Raw genomic sequence first — 11,536 nt, forward strand, 5'->3', positions numbered from 1 at the left:
TATTTCTCACAAACTACTCTCCTTTCGCAGACCCATTTAAGGTACAGTTGTAGAGGTCACACTGATTTTCTTATTCGGTTTTTACTTTTGACACCATCGTTCACCAGTTTCGCTATCGACTATTCCAAATCCTTCCACTTCTCTCCAGCTTTACTGCTGCTCCCCTGGTCTAAGCCACAACTATGTCCCACTGGGATCCCTATCAGAGGTCCTATCTGGCCTTCCAATTTGTAATTCCATTTTAGAAATTCCTCTATCTGGGTGTAGTCCTGGGAATATTGACAAAATGTAAAGTACATGAAATTGTGTTTTTCTCAAAAATCTTTAGTGGCTTTCCATTGAAAAGTGCTTACTATTTTTACCTCTCACAGGCAAGCATGGTCATAGTCTGCCATGTCACTTTGAAATGGTCCTACATGAAGGCCGTAACTCCATTCCTCTCAGGTCGCAAGTGTCAGGATCCTTTTTGTTTAGATCCATCTCAAATGCCAAAGGAAGTGAAAAATGCCCTATTAATTTAAACACACGATTGTCTCCTTCCTTCTTTATAGAGCCCTATAACTCACATTAATTCCATTGTTGAGTATAACAGATAATTTAAAAAGTTGTATAGGTGGTAAATTTACTGAGTATTTGCTTCTCCACAAATGACTTCTAGTTCCGTTAGAAATGAAAGGTAAATTGTCCATATTAAAAATTCCTGAAGAATGGCAGAACATTTCAAAAACTATTTCAAAATTCTTGAAAATTTTCCCCAAAATTTGCAAGCATACACTTCATAAGTAAATCTAAGCACTGTCTTTCTCATAAACATCAAACAGATGCATTTATTAATTTGTAAATTACTATATTTCTTTATAGCATGAAGTCTTACAAGATATTTTCATAATTTGTAGATCCTAAATGTTACAGCAGTGCGCAAGTTGTCACATATTTTTCATAACGTTTGGCACTTCCATAGTATACTCTCATGACTCAAAGCACCACAAAGGATTAATTATATAAATGTGCCGTTGCCTTTGTCTTAATCCTCCCCTCAGAAGGGCTGAAGTGGGGCTGGGGATTTAGCTCAGTGGCAAAAGCGCCTGCCCCTCAAGCGCAAGATCGTGAGTTCGGTTCCCGGTACCGGAGAAAAACAAAACAAAACAAAACAAAAGAATGTTTGAAGGGACATACTCAGTATGTTGAATTTCTTCCTGTTCCAGTTCTTCCTACCAACCTCTTTTTCTTTATTTTAACCTTTCGCCAGTACTTTTCTCTATGTTCCAGTGGACTAAGATTTCTATAGTGTGACCTCTGCTATTATATTTCAATTTGTTTATATGTACATACTCCTCATCTAACTCAATTTTCCACACATATGTTTTCACATGCACCTGTCCTCACATATACCGTGTGAGCATGCACATATGTGTTCCCTCTTGGTGTCTGTCACTCTCTACAGCCACTGTGATGAGGGGAGGCAGAATAAACTGCACTAATGTATCAGAAAATCATCAACTGAGACATACCATATTTTTATAGAACTTATTTGTATCAAATACCCAAATCCCATGGGTTTCTAATGCAGGTTTTTGAAAAATGTTTATGATTGAACACTATTCAAATAATATTAACTGTATCTCATTATACCTCCTTGAAAGCTACTTTATGTACACAAGTCTCTCAAAAGCCCACAGTAAAGAAATAACTTTTATATGATCCATCACTTTGTATTCTATTTTCATAGTTGCCTTCCATCTGAACAGCAACCATAAATAATCACGCATAATAGACGGAGGTTTTCTCCAGACTTATTCTAACTTATTTCTACTGCATACAAGGATGGCTTCTGTTTTTCAGATTCTCTTAATACTAGAGTTGTGGAAATTTAGATTTTATAAAACAGATAAACTTTTAACTACATGATGTAAGAAAGGAATTCAATAGAGAATTTTACTTTTAGATGGAGTTACTCTCACCCGCTCAAGACATGGGGAGTCAGGTTGTTTACTGATGAAAATCCTCGCAGAAGAACCATGCTTCTGGAAATGACAGCTTTGGTAACAATGTGCAGTGTGTCCCAATCTCATTTACAGGGTCACAGGCAGCCTATACCTGACTCATCAGCTCTGTGTTTTGGTTTTGGGAATAATTCTTGGAGCTTTAGGTTTGAGTGTGTCTCTTTACTACTTTAAAAGTTATTTTGAGTTCTTTAACTCTTTCAAATCTAATTGTACTAAGAAGACATTTTTGTGGTATATATACCATTACTTTTCAGAGTTAGCACTTTTTACCAAAAGGAGATGCCAGTGACCAACAGAATGAGGGAATGGACATCAAGCATAACGCTGCGGGGTTTCCAGGTGGAAAAACCAAAGTGCTATCATCAGCACAGAATGAGAGGTGGGTAGAGTAAGCGCAGACGTACAACACGTCCCTATCTCATGAAGCACGCTATTGCTAGGTCCTGTCCCACTGCCATAAACCACCGCAGTAGGAGTCATTGACATCGACAACCCTCTCAGAACTGTTTTATGAAAGTTAACATGTTAATTACTAAAGCGACAGATCTCAATAGGGCAGTTGAGATATACTGATGGATTCAAATCAACTAGCATGTGTCAAAGTCCAAGCTATGTAAGCTTTATCTGCCAGGAGAAGTCGCATGCTGTGAGAAACTTCTAATGACATCACTTTCCTCACTTACATTGCTATTCTCCTCATTGCCCAAATTTTCTCATCATGCTCCTGATTACCTCTAGATTTATAACTATGTCATATTCTATTTTTCATGGGAGATTATGCACAATTTTGAACTAGAAAGGAGAAAAGCTTTATAAACTCAAAGAATCACAGGATCTTACTAATCAGTGTCAGGGACTGTATGAAAATAGATTCTGGAACTGTTACATTAGAGGGGAAAGATAGTGTAGTAAGTCCAGCAAGCTTTTGGATATGGGTGTATCAACAGTTCCATACCAAAGGTGCCAACTATTGCTTGTTTGACCAAACCCTGGGCTCCATGTTGGCCAATGCTAAACGTAACTGCATTATTAGAAATTACTTGGCACACCAGTATGGGAAGGAATCCTGGAAGTTACAAATGCATTTTTAAAGTCTATATCTAATAAAAAAGCAAGAAGTTAAATTCTTTTGTAAATATGCTAATAACTTGGCACATTTGCAAATGTTGTTATTAACAAGACACTCCTTATCACTGAAGTAGTTTTAGCAGGATATACCTGGTAAACATGACCGTTCATTGTAAATATACCTGGATGGTCAGGGATATAGCTCAGTGGCATAAGCACCTGTCCGGCAAGTGCAAGGTCCTGAGTACAAGTCCTAGTATCCCCCAAAAAAAACATAAATAAACCTGGAATGTGTGAATTTAGGAAGTCTTTGAGCACGACTCCTCAGCAAAGACACTTAAACACTGTAATTATTGAGAATCAAACAAAGGTATTTTGTGACCAAGTAGAGTTCTTTGTGGAATGCTACAACACTCATGGACCTCCTACCTTAAGATGTCAACTCTGCTTCCAGGAGCAGGAAACCTACGAATCATAGGGTGGCTTTGGTAGATCTCTGTGTTTCCAGGTTTCAGTCCATTTTTCTCACTACCAGTGTTCTTGAGAATATTAGCCAAATTTCAACACTGTTCTGATTTGGCAACCTATCATTTCACGTTATTTCAGTGCCATGATAGAATGTGTATATATGAGTCACAGCTCTCTGAAAGTGAGGTTGGAAAACTGAATTCTTGATGGTCAGGCAACTTATTAAAAATTGAGAATTTTCTTACAAAGGAAGGAAAGAAACCTGGACCTGAGAACAATCAGTGATCTCTATCACAGAAGTTATATCAAAATTTATGCAATTTTATTCTATCATCTTAAGATATCTTTCATTACACATTAAATGATAGACAGTGTATAAATTATAGTATTGTAGAGAAAAATGTAGATGTCTGTGTAAAAGCATGTTGAATGTGTAACATTAATTTATCTGTAGATAGATAACAATACGTCATAAAATTGTGTATTAGGTGATTTTACAATATTTTCTCTCAATTGAAGGAGAAAACACTTTACATTGTTAGCAAGATTTTTCTTTATCACATTTTATTTTAAGTAATACCTTCTATATCAAACTCCAACCACAGACATTCTGGGAATGAACATTTGGGAAATTTAAAATAACCTGTTAAGGATTATAAAAATGTAGTACCAAAAATCCTGCAGGGAACAAATTTACCTTATAATGTTAAAAAAAAAAAAAAAATGCTTGATTTATAGGCAGATATCTTCAAGGTTGAAGCAGGGGAACTGAGATTAAGGCAAGAATTACTAAGGGGTCTCCAAGCAGTTGGAAGGAGAAGCCCAGCCTAAATGCATTGTAATACACTTAAAAACTATAACTACTGTCCGTCAGCTTCCAGACTGCAGTCTCTACCGTAAACGTAAAGGGTAGACCAAGGGAAATGGGCCTCTGCGCTTGCTCCTAGGGAAAGTGGGAGAGCCGCAGCACAAGGGCAAGGAGAGAAATGTGCTGCCGCTCTTCCCTCCTTGGGATGGCGCTGTGCAGGGTCAGCACCCTCACCGGAAGGAACCGCAGCAGGGACTGAGGCAGTGCCAGGAGCGGGCAGGTCTTCAGAGGCCGCGTCAGTGCTCACAGCACCAGGACTCGGCATCTCTCCTGGCAAAGATACCTATGGGCAGAATTGTTTCTCAGTGTGCTCACTCGCAGTGAATTTGGTAGCGCCAGTGACTGAACTACGTTCATTCTTCATAGTCCCAGAAGTTGCTGCGAAGTCACACATTTAGGGTGATTTCTACCTGTCACATGCTTTCCAAGGAGATATATGTATAGATAGGAAATTCAAGAAATTTTTATCTTTACTGTTCTTGTTCAAAGCCACACACAACAAGCACCCTCAGACAGAACTGGAACTCCAAATCTGTACTGCTAATCATGCAGCTACGCTGGTAGACAGATTTTGTGATTTAGTGAACACATTAGGGATCTCCAGGAAATCGCAGGATTATTGAAAACTTGGGCACTGGCATGGGTGTGAGTGTCAGAGGAAAACAAGTCACAACCAGAGAAAGAGTTTAGGTCATTCATGTGATCTTTTCTGCATTTTCATCATCCTTGGGAAAGTTAAGTTACAAGCTACTAGATGAGGTAATTCTTTTGAGTACCTTAAAGACTATGCATACCCCTCAATACAATCTTGGCCAAATTCCAGTCATGAATCAAAGACTTCCATTTGTTATTTTGCTATATATTCATAGAATAAAATATAGGAACAATCTTGGCCAAATTCCAGTCATGAATCAAAGACTTTCATTTGTTATTTTGCTATATATTCATAGAATAAAATATAGGAACCTAAATAATATTATTTTTAATAGCTATTACTTTTAAACAATTATTAATTTTTAAGTGCTACTTTGCAGTTAATATAAAGATCACCAAGGAAAGATATATTTTCTGGAATTGACAAGAGTATTTCTGTTAATAATACTGGATCCTCATCCACAGGCATATGATTTTTACCAGTGTAAGAGTTCATAATTTCTTCAGATATTAACTGCACGAAAATTAGATAATAAATGTAGAGAATTACAGCATCCAGACTGCATAGATAGTCTATTAAATTAAAATTTAACATTTATATAACATGCTAGATATATTTTGAATTTTTATTGCCCAATGGCAGATAGATTAAATGGAGTTCTTGTTTTCATTACAATTATTCAGTTACATTAATGATACTCAAACTTTTAAAAGTAACAAGCTTCTTTCACTAAAAGATTGTTAACCATTACTCCAAAATATAAATATTCTCAGATTACCTCCATTAATGGGTGACAATCCCTATATGTCATATGAGCATGATGGGAAACCTCCAAGTACAAATTCTGAAATGAATATAAGGAGCTAAAGCTCTGAAAATACAGCTCTAATCACAAGAATCAGAGAATTACTGACAGATGGGGCACAATTCATTGTTACATATTGTGAGTATAATCTCTGTGCTCTATCGTCCCATGTTCCCCACATGTTGCAGATCTCATATCAGATATGATTAGATTATCATGGCTTTGCTTCATGGTTTAGCAGCTGAAGGGCTGTCACTAATGTGTGTTCCACCTCATGTCCACAGGTTTCTTGTTGATTGTGTTTGAATCACTCGTATTATTTTAATGAGCTCTTTCCTTATACATATGTTTAAAGTGATTATCCTCTCTTTGTGATTTATGTAGCTTCAGTTAGCTAATATCTCCTATAAATCGTGTCATTCTATAATTTGTCAAAATACATCTAAAGGAAAGAAAGAATTCAGAGTGTCACATCTGCTTATGCCTTCCTGGAGCATCACTTCCCTATGGAAACGTCTTGCTCGGAACATTGTCCAGGACTCTCTGAGATGCAGAGGAAGGTCCCGGGGCCAGGTTAAACACTGCATGTTAGTAAAGCATGATAATTAAGTTTGTGTTTTGAAATTCAACATTTGTATTAAATATGAATTTTTTGCTTTGATAACTACTGTTTAGACTACTGATGTAAAATTGTTTTAATTTCCTTTTATTATAGAAATAAGCTATACATGAGCCACACATAGTGGCACATGTCTGTAATCCCTCCACTTGGGAGGCTGGGCAGAGGCAGGAGGAACATTGCGAATTTTAGGCCAGCCTGGGCTACAAAGTGAGTTCAAGAATAGCCTGAACTGCGTAGGGAGACCCTGTCTCAAAAAGACCAGAAAAAAAAAAAAAAAAAAGAAAGAAGCAAGCTATACAACATAAGTAAATACACATACACATATGTTTTAAATACCTCTTTAAAAATATTTTTGAAGCAGTGTATATTCTATGAGCTGCCTGGTGTAATTATCCCAAAGAGAATTTCAGTTCTGTTGCCTAAATAAAAATAAATTATTACAAATAAATTCCTCTTTGAAAATTCACTGCATTTAAATGCTAAGCATCAGGAGGATATATAAGGATATATGGAAGCAGTTTTATTTTCTGACTATCTTTGATAGGGTCCTTAAACAGTAAAATATATAAAAACAGTTTTCTAAAATGGGCATCAAGCCTTCTAACTTTTCAAAAAGAAAATGTCTTCTCCTCAACGGGCTGATTTATGTGATTGCAGCATATCCAGTTGTATTCATTACTAAATATACTTTATGTTTTATCCATAGCATGTACCTACTCTTAACATTTATAACTATAAAATATCTTTCACCTACTCACCCTTTGACTATATATGTGTTGTGTTCAATGGCGAGTGAATGATTAGATTACTTCTAGTTCTTAAATGAGGAGTAATCAGATTCAGAAAGAAAAGGATTCTCAGAATTTATTACTAAAACTGATTTTGTTAATTAATATACTGATTACTTACTTCGTGTGTATGTAACTAATGGAAGACAATGAAATATTCTCTTTGATTCCTCATAGTAAAACTTGGTACAGGATATAGAATGTCTAACAATTTAAAGGATCTGACTTGCTTTTGTCTCCTTGTTCAGGATTTCCTCATCCTGTACAATAGGCACTCTGGGGAGGATTCGGTCCTAGCTATTTGAGGAGATGCTTCTTTGTAGGCCTAAATTCTCATCAAAATAACGTAGTTTTTCTCAAACTGCACACATTGAAGCCTACCTTTTCTACTTTCTCTGATGGTCTTCTTTAACCTAAATTTTAGAAATGTTGTCGGTCTGTTAGTATTTTCCTCCTTTTATTTCTAAAATAAAAAAAAAGAAAGCCAGTAAGTTCCTAATCAAAAAAAAAAAAAAAATTAGAAATGACTAACATCATTCCGTAAGATTTTACTGTTTAAGCGTACAGCAGTGAAAATTTGCAAATTTACTTGCTTGTAAAAGCTTCAGCAATTGAATACCTATGACTTTTGAGAAAAATATAAGCTACAAATTTAATACTAAACTTGAATTTAAATAAAAGATTTTTAAGTGGTGAAGAGGCATGACAGTGATTTAGCCATTTCTTTAGATGATGGTTTTCTCTGGGATGTGAAAGAGTTTGGCATGGTAATAAGCAGCCTCTTTGGATTTATATGGACACCGAGAAATTAAAAAGTATAGAATTATCTCAGATATAAAGTATTTAGTAATTTGTAAATGGGATTTCTTCATATTGACTTCATTTTTTGACAATATATATTTGATTTTTGCCTGAGTGTAAGGTTTTTTAGTAACTTTCATTGGATATCCTTTCCCAACATCTGAGTCATACATTTCGTTTTATCTGTATCTGCATAGGTTGTGCATTGTGTACAATGTAATGAGTCTTTCTGTTTCTTTAAAGGTACTGCACTTTCAAATTTTGAGAAGATCATCATCAAATAGTTGATTTTATTTCAGTTTTATGAATGGAGTAATTAAGGCCTGAAAATTGTAATGATTCTCTGATAAACTCCTGAGCATATCAAATTGGCTACATTTCCAACCAGAAAATAAATGTGAATTCAAGTAACAACTGGTGCATATATTTTCCTGGATCTGCCAGTTCACAAAAAGCATTATAGGGCAGCAAAATATGTTACATTTATAAAATACCTAACCATTTTCACCTGCAATGTCAATGTTTCTGTTTCCCACAAATTGATGTGTTAAGGTCCAGTCCCCAGTGTGAGTCATTTGAAAATGTATTCATTTTCAAAGACTCTGCACAGTAGTGGAGGTTTCTCCAATGGTTTAAACTGAGCAACCTGCCCAATATAGACAGATTCTTTAGAGAGAAAATTTGCAGTGGAGGGTTGGAACATCACAAAGTGAGAGGACAAGGGTGAAGTGCTGAAAGGAATGCCTAATGTTCAATAAAAATGTGTTCCTTTAAGCTGGGGAAACTGTCGTTCACCCAGATATTAGACCATAGATATCGACTTTCGTTGGAGAGAAATAATACACTTTTAGAAAGCTATAGTTCTCAAAACAAGATTCAATTGCTGTTTACTGGTCCGTTGGTCAAGCCAATGCTACAGTTTATCAACAGGTGCAGGTGCTTGCTTTATATGACTTCAAAACGTCATATTGTCTTGTCTCAGAAAATTAAGCTGTTACTATAGGTGGGCAAAGAAAGAAAATTCAACAGTGAACAATAAAAGATAACCATAATGTGTACTGTTAGCTGGGTCAGAGGACTAGGTCCTTTATACAGCCAACATGCAAGAGATATACTGCAAAGTCTATTCCCTAAGTCTCTAACCCAAGATGTTGCTACTGAAAGACAGACAGGAAAAAAATCTAAAATGGAGAATATTCCTGCTTCTTTCTTCTTAAAATGATTATTTTTAGATTGTAAATATTTTATTAAGACATAAATTAATATCTTCATAGGTGCACTGTCATGTGGGAAACATCATCATGATGTCGTGCATCACATTCCAAAATTTTCACTCTGAGTACCATTCAACATAGGATACGGGGGTTAAATGTACAACACAAGAACTTTTGAGGGATTACAAGCAAACCGTATAAGGAAGTCTTAACAAATAACAAATGATGGCACTGAGTTTTAAAACAGTGCATATTATATAAGTAAAGGGCAGGTGTCTGCAGTGGGACAGGTTGTAAAATTTTACAGTATCCTATTGACAAATGCTTCTTTTTTCTGGAAAAATTACAGGTATATCCCTATATCTGCAGAGGGTAGCTCAAGGACAGCGGTTACTGGACATGAACTTGTAGATTAAACTTTCAAGCTAATATTATGAGATAATGCATAATTATAGATTTAATGTTTTTATTTCCCAAAAATTGATGTCTTAAGGTCCAGTCCCTAGTGTGAGCCATTTGGAAATCAGACTTGTAGGCTTAGTGTCTGTCTTGGTTACTTTTTTCTCTCGTTGCTGAGACAAAATACCCAATGCCCAAAATGAAGGAAGGAAAGGTTTATTTAGCTCACAGTTTGTGGAGGTTTCAGTCCATACTTGGCTGGCTCCAAGGCAGAAAGTAACAAAGCAACAAGAGCAAAGGGGGAATGGCAGCGGAACAGCAAACAGCCAGAACAAAAGGGAGGAATGGCAGCAAGCAGCTTCCTTCCCTGCCTTACTTTGTAAACAGGCTACCCCCACCTAAGGGGCGTGTAGCTCTCACATAATCTCCATGCCCTCCTCTTCTACAGGCTCAGGATGTATAAAAAGTAAGCACCTTGGCTTCCTGCTGAGTCACTTAGCCAAACCTCTAGACTCCCCAAGTTCACACAATGTATCAACCATAACACTCCACCCCTTGTCAACTTGGCAACCAGATACATTTCTTTAAACTAGTTTCCAGATACAAAGATATGCTATTACATTAGAACCATAACATTTTGACCCCCAAAGACTCATGCACATCCCTTTATGCAAAAGGCATTTAGTCCATCTGCAAGAGTTGCCAAAGTCCTAACAGTTTCAGCACTGCTCAAGAGTCCAAGTCCCAAATCTCCAAGATGAAGGCAAACTCTTAGCTGTGACCCCCTGTACAAGTGAAAAGTTAAACACTTCCAACATTCAATGGAACAAAATAAGCAGTACCATTCCAAAAGGTACAAACAGGGGGATACAGAACACTGGGACCAAACCAAGTCCAAAATCCAGCAGGGTTAACATTATGTCCTGTAATTCCACATGCAGCATCTGAAGCAACTTGTGGCACATTGTGAGCTCCAAAGGGCTTGCATGAGTCCACCCCTATTGCATTTCCAGTGGTTACAGCTTCACAGCTTCTCTCTTAGGCCTGCTTTGCTTGCTCCTTGCAGCTTTCCTCAGATGATCCATGGTCCTGGCTTTTCTAAACTTCTGAGGTCTCCAGGGAACCTTTTGCTTCACACTCACAGCCTCACATACTGCCCTCTCAGGGGCACACTGCCTGGCCTCCCAGGCCTTCTGAAATCTGGGTGGAACCCTCATGACCCTCAGAACTCTTGCATTCTCCATGCACCTAAAGCCAGGGCCACGGGGATGATGCCAAGGTCTGCTGCTACCTGGAGCAGTAGCCAAGCTTTCCTCTCTCTTGGCCACAGGGGTCAAGTGCCTGGATCGCTGGGCACTCTGAATCCAATTCTGAGGAACAAATCCTCTATGCTGCTGCCATTCTGGAACCTGGTGCGGCCACTGCCGCCACTCTGGAACATGGTGCTCAGCAGCTTTCTTCTCAAGGCAAGATCTGTCACCTTTGCAGTTTTGAGGCTGCAAAGGGTGGAGACTTGCTGCTTGTGATTCCCTCAGGCCATCTTTTCTATTCTCCTGTTCCTTCTCAGCAAGAGAGATCTCCTCAGCCTTATCTTTGCAGTCCAAAGCATTACTGGAGCTTCCTTCCTGGCCAAACTCACAACATTTTAAATAATCCTGCTGGGCTTTTTGCTCTTGATTTTCAATATAAATCTGGCTAAAAGCCTCCAACAATAGCCATGCCACTGCCCCAACATTCGACTGCCTTGAAATTTCTTTTGCCAGATTAATCAGTCCACTGCCGCCCTTAATCTCAGTCTTAGGCAAAGTCTCTGGACATGAGCAAAATGCAGACAAACTTTCT

The 11,536-nt window shown here is 37.5% G+C and overlaps 1 long non-coding RNA gene across 2 annotated transcripts in view; it reads right to left on the reverse strand.

The window, feature by feature from the left end:
* The window catches only part of LOC102022239, a 38,859-nt gene that overhangs the window by 25,396 nt on the left and 1,927 nt on the right, over window positions 1–11,536 (reverse strand). Inside the window, exons 2-3 of one of the 2 annotated variants that reach the window (XR_262423.1) lie at window positions 7,662–7,743; window positions 6,829–6,911 (exon numbers count right to left, since the gene is read on the reverse strand). This is a non-coding gene — a long non-coding RNA (uncharacterized LOC102022239). The remainder of the gene's footprint in view (window positions 1–6,828; window positions 6,912–7,661; window positions 7,744–11,536) is intronic. The other variant, XR_262422.1, reaches the window with a different exon arrangement.

The sequence above is a fragment of the Chinchilla lanigera genome, unplaced genomic scaffold (assembly GCF_000276665.1).
Source record: "Chinchilla lanigera isolate Chin_1 unplaced genomic scaffold, ChiLan1.0 scaffold00046, whole genome shotgun sequence".
Lineage (NCBI taxonomy): Eukaryota > Metazoa > Chordata > Mammalia > Rodentia > Chinchillidae > Chinchilla > Chinchilla lanigera.